The sequence below is a fragment of the Centroberyx affinis genome, unplaced genomic scaffold (genome assembly GCF_046629955.1).
Source record: "Centroberyx affinis isolate AG114_WGS23_722 - 3 ecotype Tasmania unplaced genomic scaffold, CSIRO-AGI_Caff_v1 ptg002958l_1, whole genome shotgun sequence".
Taxonomy (NCBI): Eukaryota; Metazoa; Chordata; class Actinopteri; order Beryciformes; family Berycidae; genus Centroberyx; species Centroberyx affinis.
This window is the reverse complement of record NW_027281071.1, coordinates 80395-93218: the sequence shown is the minus strand read 5'-3', so window position 1 is coordinate 93218 and position 12824 is coordinate 80395. Positions and strand designations below refer to the sequence as shown.

The 12824-nt window shown below is 45.7% G+C and overlaps 1 long non-coding RNA gene across 1 annotated transcript; it reads right to left on the bottom strand.

Moving 5' to 3' along the window:
* Positions 1–10437: 10437 nt before the first annotated feature.
* LOC139658750 (uncharacterized) lies at positions 10438–12341 on the bottom strand. The gene is made up of 3 exons (XR_011696215.1): positions 12204–12341; positions 11404–11472; positions 10438–10528 (listed from the first exon to the last, which is right to left on the bottom strand). It is a non-coding gene; the product is annotated as an uncharacterized lncRNA (long non-coding RNA).
* Positions 12342–12824: the final 483 nt, after the last annotated feature.

The following is a 12824-nucleotide window of genomic DNA, read 5'->3' as shown; positions in this document are numbered from 1 at the left end:
ACACTTTATTCACCTGATTAACTCTTTCAATTCTGTGTCTGTGACTTTTCCACTGCTTCAAAACCTTCTCAGTGAATGAAACATTTGCAGCATCTCACATGACCTGCCTGCACTGATTCACCATTCATCATGGACAATACTAATGAAAACATATGCAAACACAGATTTACCTTAACTGACAATAATTGCCCATTACACAACAATAGCTTTAAGCACCATGTCTGCCATGTTCTAATGCACCATTCATATAAATGAAAGAGATTAGTGCTCATTGTACCACTAATGCCTCACTTCACACTAGTGTCTAAACAACTCCAACAGTACATCTGTGTCTCAATAGCAAGGATGACGACTTCTGATTAAAGGATCCTCTTCCTTTCACTCCTTTGGACCACACCCACACATTGTCTCTGCACATTCCTCATACCTTCTAACCTTGTATGTGGTTTGAAACTTTGCCTCTAAATACCTAATGTTTCATGAAACGTCTCACCTCCATTTTGACAATAATGCACCATCACAAAGTACAAGAATGTTTATCATTACTTTCTCTGTATCAACATTGATCATAATAAATTACCATTGGTATAGCTCTATCTATGATGAAGAACTCATCCCTGTTCAAAATGTATACAGACAAGAGAACAATTGACAGCCCACCTATCCTGAAAAACACAGTCAGCTCAGGAGACATTACTGCAACATGAAACAACTTTAGCTCACTCAACACTAGTCTGTATGATCACATGAAGACAACTGCACATTTCTGTCCCAACAACAAGAATGATTACTTATGATCATCAAAAATCATGGCAGCCCAATAACATTCATTATTACTGATACATTACATTGTAATAAGCACTACTTTATTGCAGCTGTTCCAATCCAACCTCATTTTAACCACTTATTTATTATTGGGCAGTATAATTTCTATCAATGACTCATATATTACAAACTCACAATTAATCATGTAAGTACAATCCACATCTGAAAAGTAACTACACCCCTTACTACTGAGTATCAGACTGAAATGAATGCAGCATTGGTTCTGTGCCTTCCACTTTATACAAACTCTCAGATAAGACATCATACTAGAAAAATGCGTCTGCTTTACTTGAACTTTCATTGCCATGCAAGATTCAGTTGCATCTCCTGCCAACTCAACTCAAAAAACATTAATTTTCATTTCTACATTTAGGCTACAGCAAATTGTAACAATGTCAACTCAAAAATCTGTGCTCATCATATGAAAAGCCAAATTTACCAGCAGTTCACCTTACACACAATAGAATCTCCATTAAAGACTCTATGGCAAAATATTTATTTCCCTCTAAAAACACACAGCAGGCAACACCACCTTTACAAAAGCAAGCACTCACCAAACATTAACAATGCTTTTCCTGTTCAGCATTATAACAGCTTATTGACAATGATCAAATCTGTTACTGTGGAAATTTATCATCCATGCAACAGAATGACCGTCACTCCATACCATTGAACAAAGGCCAATATCATTTTCTTCACACAATCACACCCCTTCAATCATTCTTTCAGTCATAGTGGGGACCATCTTTTCTGTTTTATAGCACAAAGTTCAAAACAATATTTGACAAATAAAGCCCTCTGGTTCCTAATCACAGTGTAAACAAACAAGAGTGAATAATCACCAATAATGATGATTACTAACTGAAGTCAACTGTTTCGCAGTGAAACAGGAAGCTGCGTTAACTTGAGTTCACATCGTCCGATCTGCACCAGATTTCACATGTTGGACACAACCCAGGCCTGAGGACATCTACAGGCCAATTAGGAGTAATTGTAATTGCGCCACCTACTGGCAACACGAAACAGGAAGTGGGTTGTAACAAGACTGTACATGGTCAAATCTGAAATGAGAGTCCCGAGCTGAACACATCTACGTGCCGATATTCACTCATAGTCATAGCGCCACCTGCTGGCAACAGGAAGTTGTGTGAACTTGAGCATACATTGTCCAATCTGCACCAGATTTCACATACTGGACTAGAGTACAGGCCTGACAACATCTACAGGCCAATTGGAAGTCATAGGCATTGCGCCACCTACTGGCCAGGGAAGTAAGCCTTGCGTGACAATCATCATTGGATTTAAATGAAATTTTCATGGTGTGGGCAACATCAACCCGTCAGTGTCCAGTCACGACGCCGCGGCTGCTGCGCACCCCGACTGCGGCACACCCCGACTTGCGCACGGAGGCGAGGGCCCGCTCATCACTGCTTGCAGTTTTAATTATTATTATTATTCCGCGTGTTTGATTGCATTTTTGAGGGGCTAAAGGTGCTCGAAAACGGACCAAACTTTGCACACGCATCAGAACTGGCGAAAAATTTGATATTTTATAGGTCTCGCGCATGGGTGTGGCAAAATGGCTCGATAGCGCCCCCTACAAATTTCAAAAAAATACTCACGGCCGTACGTTTGTCCTAGACGTACGAAACTTGGTAGGCACGTGTATCGTGTCCAGACTTAAAAAAAAGTCCGTAGGTACCATGCACCTAAACCCGACAGGAAGTCCGCCATTTTGAATTGAGTGCGACATTTTGGGGCGTTTTTGGCCGTTTGCAGGGGTCGTACTTTAACGAACTCGTCCTAGGCGAATGATCGGATCCGCGTCAAACTCGGTCAGCGTGTATAAAAGACCTCGACGATGAAAAGTTATCAAAAGCTTGAGTTTTCGTCACACGCCGTGGGCGTGGCGTGGCGTCGAATTTCCGTGTTTCGCCATGAAACAGGAAGTGGGTTGTAACACCACTGTACATGGTCACATCTGGCTGAAACTTCACACGCTGCATGAGAGTCGCGGCCTGAACACATCTACGTGCCGATATTCGGTTATAGTCATAGCGCCACCTACTGGCGAGAGGAAATGACATGTTTTATACTGGGGTGTGCTACTACTAGCGGGTTGACCAGATCCACCTCAAATGTGGTCAGAAAAGCCGTAGGACCTTGATGACGCTTCGTGATGAAGATCGGGAGCGTTCGTCGCACGGCGTTGCCATGGCGGCGCGGCGAATTTCGATGTTTCGCCGTGAAACAGGAAGCTGCGTTAACTTGAGTTTACGTCGTCCGATCGGCACCCGATTTCACATGCTGGACCAGAGTCCAGGCCTGAGGACATCTACAGGCCGATTGGGAGTCATAGGCATTGCGCCACCTACTGGCGACACCAAACAGGAAGTGGGTTGTAACGCGACTCTACGTGGTCAAATCTGGCCCAAACTTCACATGTCCCATGAGAGTCCCATCCTGAACGCTTCTACGTGCCGATATTCGGTTATAGCCATAGCGCCGCCTACTGGCGACGGGAAGTTGTGTGAACTTGAGCGTACGTTGTCCGATCTGCACCGGATTTCACATGAGGGACAAGAGTCCAGGCCTGAGGACATCTACATGTCCCGCGGCTGCGACACACTCCGACTTGCACACAAAGGCGAGGGCCCGCTCATCACTGCTTGCAGTTTTAATTAGGGCCCGAGCACGACTTCGTGCGAAGCCCTATTGAAACTGAAGGAATTATTATTATTATTATTAGGGCCCGAGCACGACTTCGTGCGAAGCCCTATTGAAACTGAAGGAATTATTATTCTTTTTCTTATTTTTATTTTTCGCCGGACAAATAAATCGGACTTTTGAGGGCCTAAACGTGCTCGAAAAGTTGCGAAACTTTGCACACGCGTCAGAAGTGGCGAAAAATTATATATTTTATGGGTCTCGCGCATGGGTGTGGCAAAATGGCTCGATAGCGCCCCCTAGAAAATTTCAAAAAAATACTCCTCGCCGTACGTTTCCCCTAGACGTACGAAACTTGGTAGGCACGTGTATCGTGTCCAGACTTAAAAAAAAGTCCATAGGTACCATGCGCCTAAACCCGACAGGAAGTCGGCCATTTTGAATTGATTGCGACATTTTAGGGCGTTTTTGGGCATTTGCAGGGGTCGTACTTTAACGAACTCCTCCTAGGCGGTTGATCGGATCCACGTCAAACTTGGTCAGTGTGTATAAAAGACCTCGACGATGAAAAGTTATCAAAAGCTTGAGTTTTCGTCACACGGCGTGGGCGTGGCGTGGCGTGGAATTTCCGTGTTTCGCCACGAAACAGGAAGTGGGTTGTAACACCACTGTACGTGGTCACATCTGGCCGAAACTTCACACGTTTGATGAGAGTCCCGCCCTGAACACATCTACGTGCCGATATTCGGTTATAGTCATAGCGCCACCTACTGGAGACAGGAAGCTGTGTGAATTTGCAGGGGTCGTACTTTAACGAACTCCTCCTAGGCGGTTGATCGGATCCACGTCAAACTTAGTCAGCGTGTATAAAAGCCCTCGACGATGAAAAGTTATCAAAAGCTTGAGTTTTCGTCACACGGCGTTGCCCTGGCGGCGCGGCGAATTTCGATGTTTCGCCGTGAAACAGGAAGCTGCCATAACTTGAGTGTACGTCGTCCGATTTGCACCAGATTTCACATGCTGGTCCAGAGTCCAGGCCTGAGGACATCTACAGGCCGATTAGGAGTCATAGGCATTGCGCCACCTACTGGTGACATGAAACAGGAAGTGGGTTGTAACGTGACTGTACATGGTCAAATCTGGCCCAAACTTCACACGTTTGACTAGTGTCCAGGCCTGAGGACATCTACATGCCGATATTCAGTTATAGTCATTGCGCCACCTACTGGCGAGAGGAAACAGGAAGTGGGTTGTAACGCCACTGTACATGGTCAAATCTGCCCCAAACTTCACAGGTTTGATAACGGTCCCGGCCTGAACACATCTACGTGCCGATATTCGGTTATAGTCATAGCGCCACCTACTGGCGACAGGAAGTTGTGTGAATTTCAGCGTACATTGTCCGATATGCACCAGATTTCACATGATGGACAAGAGTCCATGCCTGAGGACATCTACATGTCCCGCGGCTGCAACACGCCCCGACTTGCACACGGAGGCGATGGCCCGCTCATCACTGCTTGCAGTTTTAATTAGGGCCCGAGCACGACTTCGTGCGAAGCCCTATTGAAATTGAAGGAATTATTAGGGCCCGAGCACGACTTCGTGCGAAGCCCTATTGAAATTGAAGGAATTATTATTATTAGGGCCCGAGCACGACTTCGTGCGAAGCCCTATTGAAATTGAAGGAATTATTAGGGCCCGAGCACGACTTCGTGCGAAGCCCTATTGAAACTGAAGGAATTATTATTATTATTATTATTATTAGGGCCCGAGCACGACTTCGTGCGAAGCCCTATTGAAATTGAAGGAATTATTAGGGCCCGAGCACGAGATCTCGTGCGAAGCCCTATTGAAACTGAAGGAATTATTATTATTATTATTATTATTATTATTATTATTATTATTTTTCTTACTTGGACAAATAAATCGGACTTTTGAGGGCCTAAACGTGCTCGGAAAGTTGCGAAACTTTGCACACGCGTCGGAAGTGGCGAAAAATTATATATTTTATGGGTCTCGTGCATGAGTGTGGCAAAATGGCTCGATAGCGCCCCCTACAAATTAAAAAAAAATACTCACGGCCGTACGTTTGTCCTAGACGTACGAAACTTGGTAGGCACGTGTATCGTGTCCAGACTTAAAAAAAAGTCCGTAGGTACCATGCGCCTAAACCCGACAGGAAGTCCGCCATTTTGAATTGAGTGCGACATTTTGGGGCGTTTTTGCCCATTTGCGGGGGTCGTACTTTAACGAACTCGTCCTAGGCGAATGATCGGATCCGCGTCAAACTCGGTCAGCGTGTATAAAAGACCTCGACGATGCAAAGTTGTGCGAACTGTGAGTTTTCGTCACACGGCGTGGGCGTGGCGTGGCGCCGAATTTCCCTGTTTCGCCACGAAACAGGAAGTGGCTTGTAACACCACTGTACATGGTCACATCTGGCCCAAACTTCACATGTCGGATGAGAGTCCCGGCCTGAACGAGTCTACGTGCCGATATTCGGTTATAGCCATAGCGCCGCCTACTGGGGACAGGAAGTTGTGTGAACTTGAGCGTACGTTGTCCAATCTGCACCGGATTTCACATGAGGGACAAGAGTCCAGGCCTGAGGACATCTACATGTCCCGCGGCTGCAACACACCCCGACTTGCACACAGAGGCGAGGGCCCGCTCATCACTGCTTGTTATTAGGGCCCGAGCACGATCTCGTGCGAAGCCCTATTGAAACTGAAGGAATTATTATTATTATTATTAGCCGGACAAAAAAATCGCACTTTTGAGGGCCTAAACATGCACGAAAAGTTGCGAAACTTTGCACACACGTCAGAAGTGGCGAAAAATTTTATATTTTATGGGTCTCGCACATGGGTGTGGCAAAACGGCTCGATAGCGCCCCCTACAAAATTTCAAAAAAATACTCACGGCCGTACGTTTGTCCTAGACGTACGAAACTTGGTAGGCACGTGTATCATGTCCAGACTTACAAAAAAGTCCGTAGGTACCATGCGCCTAAACCCGACAGGAAGTCGGCCATTTTGAATTGATTGCGACATTTTGGGGCGTTTTTGGGCGTTTGCAGGGGTCGTACTTTAACGAACTCCTCCTAGGCGGTTGATCGGATCCATGTCAAACTCGGTCAGCGTGTATAAAACAGTTTGATGATGAAAAGTTATCAAAAGCTTGAGTTTTCGTCACACGGCGTGGGCGTGGCTAGGCGTCAAATTTCCACGTTTCGCCACGAAACAGGAAGTGGCTTGTAACTGGCCTGTACATTGTCAAATCTGGACCAAACTTCACACGTTTGATGAGAGTCCCGGCCGGAACATATCTACGTGCCGATATTCGGTTATAGTCATAGCGCCACCTACTGGCGACAGGAAGCTGTGTGAATTTGCAGGGGTCGTACTTTAACGAACTCCTCCTAGGCGGTTGATCGGATTCACGTCAAACTTGGTCAGCGTGTATAAAAGAGTTTGACGATGAAAAGTTATCAAAAGCTTGAGTTTTCGTCACACAGCGTGGGCGTGGCGTGGCGTCGAATTTTGATGTTTCGCCATGAAACAGGAAGCTGCGTTAACTTGAGTTTACGTCGTCCGATCAGCACCAGATTTCACATGCTGGACAAGAGTCCAGGCCTGAGGACATCTACAGGCCTATTAGGAGCAATAGTCATTGCGCCACCTACTGGTGACACGAAACAGGAAGTGGGTTGTAACGCGACTGTACGTGGTCACATCTGGCCCAAATTTGACACGTTTGACTAGAGTCCAGGCCTGAATACATCTACAGGTCGATATTCAGTTATAGTCATTGCGCCACCTACTGGCGAGAGGAAACAGGAAGTGGGTTGTAACGCGACTCTACGTGGTCAAATCTGGCCCAAACTTCACACGTCGGATGAGAGTCCCGGCCTGAACACGTCTACGTGACGATATTCGGTTATAGCCATAGCGCCGCCTACTGGCGACAGGAAGTTGTGTGAACTTGAGCGTACGTTGTCCGATCTGCACCGGATTTCACATGAGGGACGAGAGTCCAGGCCTGAGGACATCTACATGTCCCGCGGCTGCAACACACCCCGACTTGCACACGGAGGCGAGGGCCCGCTCATCACTGCTTGCAGTTTTAATTATTATTATTCTTTTTCTTAGTCGCTAATGAAAATCGGACTTTTGAGGGCCTAAACGTACTCAAAAAGTTGCGCAACTTTGCACACGCATCAGAAGTGGCGAAAAATTTGATATTTTATGGGTCTCGCGCATGGGTGTGGCAAAATGGCTCGATAGCGCCCCCTACAAAATTTCAAAAAAATACTCACGGCTGTACGTTTCCCCTAGACGTACGAAACTTGGTAGACACGTGTATCGTGTCCAGACTTACAAAAAAGTCCATAGGTACCATGCGCCTAAACCCGACAGGAAGTCGGCCATTTTGAATTGAGTGCCACATTTTGGGGCGTTTTTGGCCGTTTGCAGGGGTCGTACTTTAACGAACTCGTCCTAGGCGAATGATCGGATCCGCGTCAAACTCGGTCAGCGTGTATAAAAGAGCTGGACGATGAAAAGTTATCAAAAGCTTGCGTTTTCGTCACAGGGCGTGGGCGTGGTGAGGCGGCGAATTTCCACGTTTCGCCACGAAACAGGAAGTGGGTTGTAACACCACTGTACATGGTCACATCTGGCCCAAACTTCACACGTTGGATGAGAGTCGCGGCCTGAACACGTGTACGTGCCGATATTCGGTTAGAGTCATAGCGCCACCTACTGGCGAGAGGAAATGACATGTTTTATACTGGGGTGTGCTACTACTACCGGGTTGACCAGATCCACCTCAAATGTGGTCAGAAAAGCCGTAGGACCTTGATGACGCTTCGTGGTGAAGATCGGGAGCGTTGGTCGAACGGCGTTCCCATGGCGGCGCGGCGAATTTCGATGTTTCACCTAGAAACAGGAAGCTGCGTTAACTTGAGTTTACGTCGTCCGATCGGCACCGGATTTCACATGCTGGTCCAGAGTCCAGGCCTGAGGACATCTACAGGCCGATTGGGAGTCATAGGCATTGCGCCACCTACTGGCGACACGAAACAGGAAGTGGGTTGTAACTCGACTCTACGTGGTCAAATCTGGCCCAAACTTCACATGTCGGATGAGAGTCCCGGCCTGAACGCGTCTACGTGCCGATATTCGGTTATAGCCATAGCGCCGCCTACTGGCGACAGGAACTTGTGTGAACTTGAGCGTACTTTGTCCGATCTGCACCGGATTTCACATGAGGGACGAGAGTCCAGGCCTGAGGACGTCTACATGTCCCGCGGCTGCGACACACCCCGACTTGCACACGGAGGCGAGGGCCCGCTCATCACTGCTTGCAGTTTTAATTATTATTATTTTTCCTCCAAATAAATCGGCCTTTTGAGGGCCTAAACGTGCTCAAAAACTCACCAAACTTTGCACACGCGTCAGAAGTGGCAAAAATTTATATATTTTATGGGTCTCGCGCATGGGTGTGACAAAATGGCTCGATAGCGCCCCCTACAAATTTCAAAAAAATACTCACGGCCGTACGTTTGTCCTACACGTACGAAACTTGGTAGGCACGTGTATCGTGTCCAGACTTAAAAAAAAGTCCGTAGGTACCATGCGCCTAAACCCGACAGGAAGTCCGCCATTTTGAATTGAGTGCGACATTTTGGGGCGTTTTGGGGCGTTTGCAGGGGTCGTACTTTAACGAACTCGTCCTAGGCGAATGATCGGATCCGCGTCAAACTCGGTCAGCGTGTATAGCAGACCTCGACGATGCAAAGTTGTGCGAACTGTGAGTTTTCGTCACACGGCGTGGGCGTGGCGTGGAATTTCCGTGTTTCGCTACGAAACAGGAAGTGGCCTGTAACACCACTGTACATGGTCAAATCTGGACCAAACTTCACACGCTGCATGAGAGTCCCGGCCTGAACACATCTACGTGCCGATATTCGGTTATAGTCATAGCGCCACCTACTGGCGAGAGGAAATGACATGTTTTATACTGGGGTGTGCTACTACTAGCGGGTTGACCAGATCCACCTCAAATGTGGTCAGAAAAGCCGTAGGACCTTGATGACGCTTCGTGATGAAGATCGGGAGCGTTCGTCACACGGCGTTGCCATGGCGGCGCGGCGAATTTCGATGTTTCGCCTAGAAACCGGAAGCTGCGTTAACTTGAGTTTACGTCGTCCGATCGGCACCGGATTTCACATGCTGGTCCAGAGTCCAGGCCTGAGGACATCTACAGGCCGATTGGGAGTCATAGGCATTGCGCCACCTACTGGCGACACCAAACAGGAAGTGGGTTGTAACGCGACTCTACGTGGTCAAATCTGGCCCAAACTTCACATGTCCGATGAGAGTCCCGGCCTGAACGCGTCTACGTGCCGATATTCGCTTATAGCCATAGCGCCACCTACTGGCGACGGGAAGTTGTGTGAACTTGAGCGTACTTTGTCCGATCTGCAGCGGATCTCACATGAGGCACAAGAGTCCAGGCCTGAGAACATCTACATGTCCCGCGGCTGCGACACGCCCCGACTTGCACACGGAGGCGAGGGCCCGCTCATCACTGCTTGCAGTTTTAATTGTTATTATTATCACTTACATTCACTTTGCTTTCTTCTTACCGTTGCAGCAGATGAATGAGAATCTACTGCTGCAAGGAGCATCCCCCCATTTCCCAGCACTGATCGTAAGCACACATGTCTTTGTGAAGATGTTCTCGGGTTCAGTAGATTCCCACATTCTGAATTCAGCCTCTCCTTCACCATAGTAACCCTCATTTTCCAGAGACCACCTCCAACTGTTAATGGCATCATACAGTCCCATCCACACTTGACTATAGTATCTGCCTATAGTGTCAGTCAGCTTGTCCATATCTTCCTTGTTGTCTATAGTGGCCAGGTCAGTGTACTTCTCCCTGCAGTAGCTCTGGGCTTCAGTCCAGGTCTTTAGTTCTTCAACAAAGTGGTACTGATGAGGAAAACATGAGGGGAGGATGCACAGTCCTGTGATGACAATCAAAGCATGCAGTTTAATGCATTTGTTGTACAATGCGTGAATACTAACTGCAGTTAAATGTGATATTTATTACTTGGTGTACAGATGACAAAGGCACAAGATACAAGCAAAGATGATGGACAATGCCTGATTTGTTTTACACTCTCATGTATCTCTCACACATTAAAAATCATGAATCAAGAATTCAGAAAGCGTATTGCCCATCTTGATTTGTCCAACAACTCTTATGAAGTACATTAAAGGTCCCACATCCTACACTTTCCAGTATTTTATTTTGTGTCTTGAGGTCCATTCAAAGCTGTGTGTGTGGTGTCATGTTCCAAAAACACTCTCAATCCATTTTTACATGTTCATTTTCCAGCATCTCTCTGAGCCTTACCAAGAAAAGGCTGTTTCTGTCACCGTGTCTTTAAGGCTCATTAATAATAACGACCCCTCTGTTCTGATTGGCTAACCGTTTCAAGAGTGAAACGTGAGACACCGCGGCCCGGCGGCTACAGGTAGGGAAAACTCTCCGGTAATAAACAATGACAACTGCTCAACCGCTTTGAAAAAAACACTTTGTTAGTCTATTATTTGTTACAAAAAAGATAATGAGCGAACCTTTGTGACGCCACAAAGTTACGGAAGTCCAAACGGCTTGTTTAGAGGCTCACTTTTCTAATATGGATTGTGTGGATTTAGTTGCCGACCGTGCGTTTTGATACTTTCACCATGTTTAGATAGACCATCCAACTCCTTTATCATCCCAGAGGCAAGGGAAATCCCGTTTTCCACAATATGGGACCTTAAAGTGTGATACATTTGACTTTATTTTGATCAGAATTCCTTGGAAAAAATATGATCATCAAAATACACTAACCTGATAAGACCATGATAATAAATGCCTTCCCTTCCATGATGTACGATACCACAGCTCGCTTGCACCTTGCTGTGGTGAGAGGAGAAGCTCAATTATTTAAATTTTTAAAGCTGCTGTAGGTAAATTTGGAGGAAAGAGATCAAATCTCTGGAAATTCAAATCAACGCAAGGATTGATACGCCTCCCACTCCTCGGTGAGTGACAGGAGGAGGGATTGACAGGACGGAGTCACGCTTTCTGCCTCAGACTTCACCTTATTGGTCGGATGGGTTTGAGAATAGCAGAGGAATGGAGCTACCACTGTTTGTGAGATTCTCACACATTATCCTGCTCGTTTTTGGCCACCAAACATGCCTATTTATTTTTATTACTTACAAATGTTAATCCATAAAAGTTACCTACTGCAGCTTTAAATAATGTATATAATATTTGTTGAATCAATAATGAAGAGCACACTTGTTTAAAACATATCAATGTAAGGCAAGGCAAGGCAAGGCAAGGCAAACTTGATATATATAGCACATTACATACACAAGGCAAATCCAATGTGCTTCACATAAAACAGAAAAAATACATAAAAATCCTCTTAAGCCAACTTGCTCAGGGCCACACAGTACTGCAACTATTCAGAATTACATTACAAAAGAAAGAAAGAAAGAAAGAAAGAAAGAGATAAAATATGTAAAACATAAATAAAAGAAATAAATAAAGATAACACCTGTTACATCTACATACAGATGATTTAGCAGAAGGCCACAGAGAAAAAGAATGTTTTGAGCTTTGACTTTTAAATGACTTACCCTTCTTAAGTAAAACAGAGAAATGTTGCGTGTCAATTAATCTTCCTCTCACCTCACTTGCAGTCTGACGACACTGACTTGGCAGTATGGATGAAGGGTCAGTGTAATAGAAGTGTAGTGAGGACAGGTCTGATCAGTGCATTCAAGACAGGTGTCTTTGAAGCTGCACATCCTATTTTAATAGCACATGGAGAGGTTACATCAGATCCTGTGTGTTGGTAAACATCTCCCACCCCTCTGACTCTTTCTTCCTTATGTGCGTGACAGTCTGATCATTTGAAGATGAAGATAATCAGTGATCGCAGCATGTTTGTTTGGCTGAAACAATGGTGCTCTCTTGCTTATGAAACAATTTGAATACCATGAATATGATACATTTTGAGGCATACATTTTGTGGTAATGAAAGTACAACGGGAACCACATAATTTAAATGACACAACACTGACAGTGAATGCTGGTGACTCAACACATTTATGGAAATCTTATTGTGGAAGTGTATTAGTATTTCTGGACTGCCAGGCCAGCCAGAAAGGAAACTCATTGTTTGTAGCTATTAATGTAAAACTATTTGTAACTTTAAAAGTGCTTAAACTACCATTACATGTACAAAAATAGATATT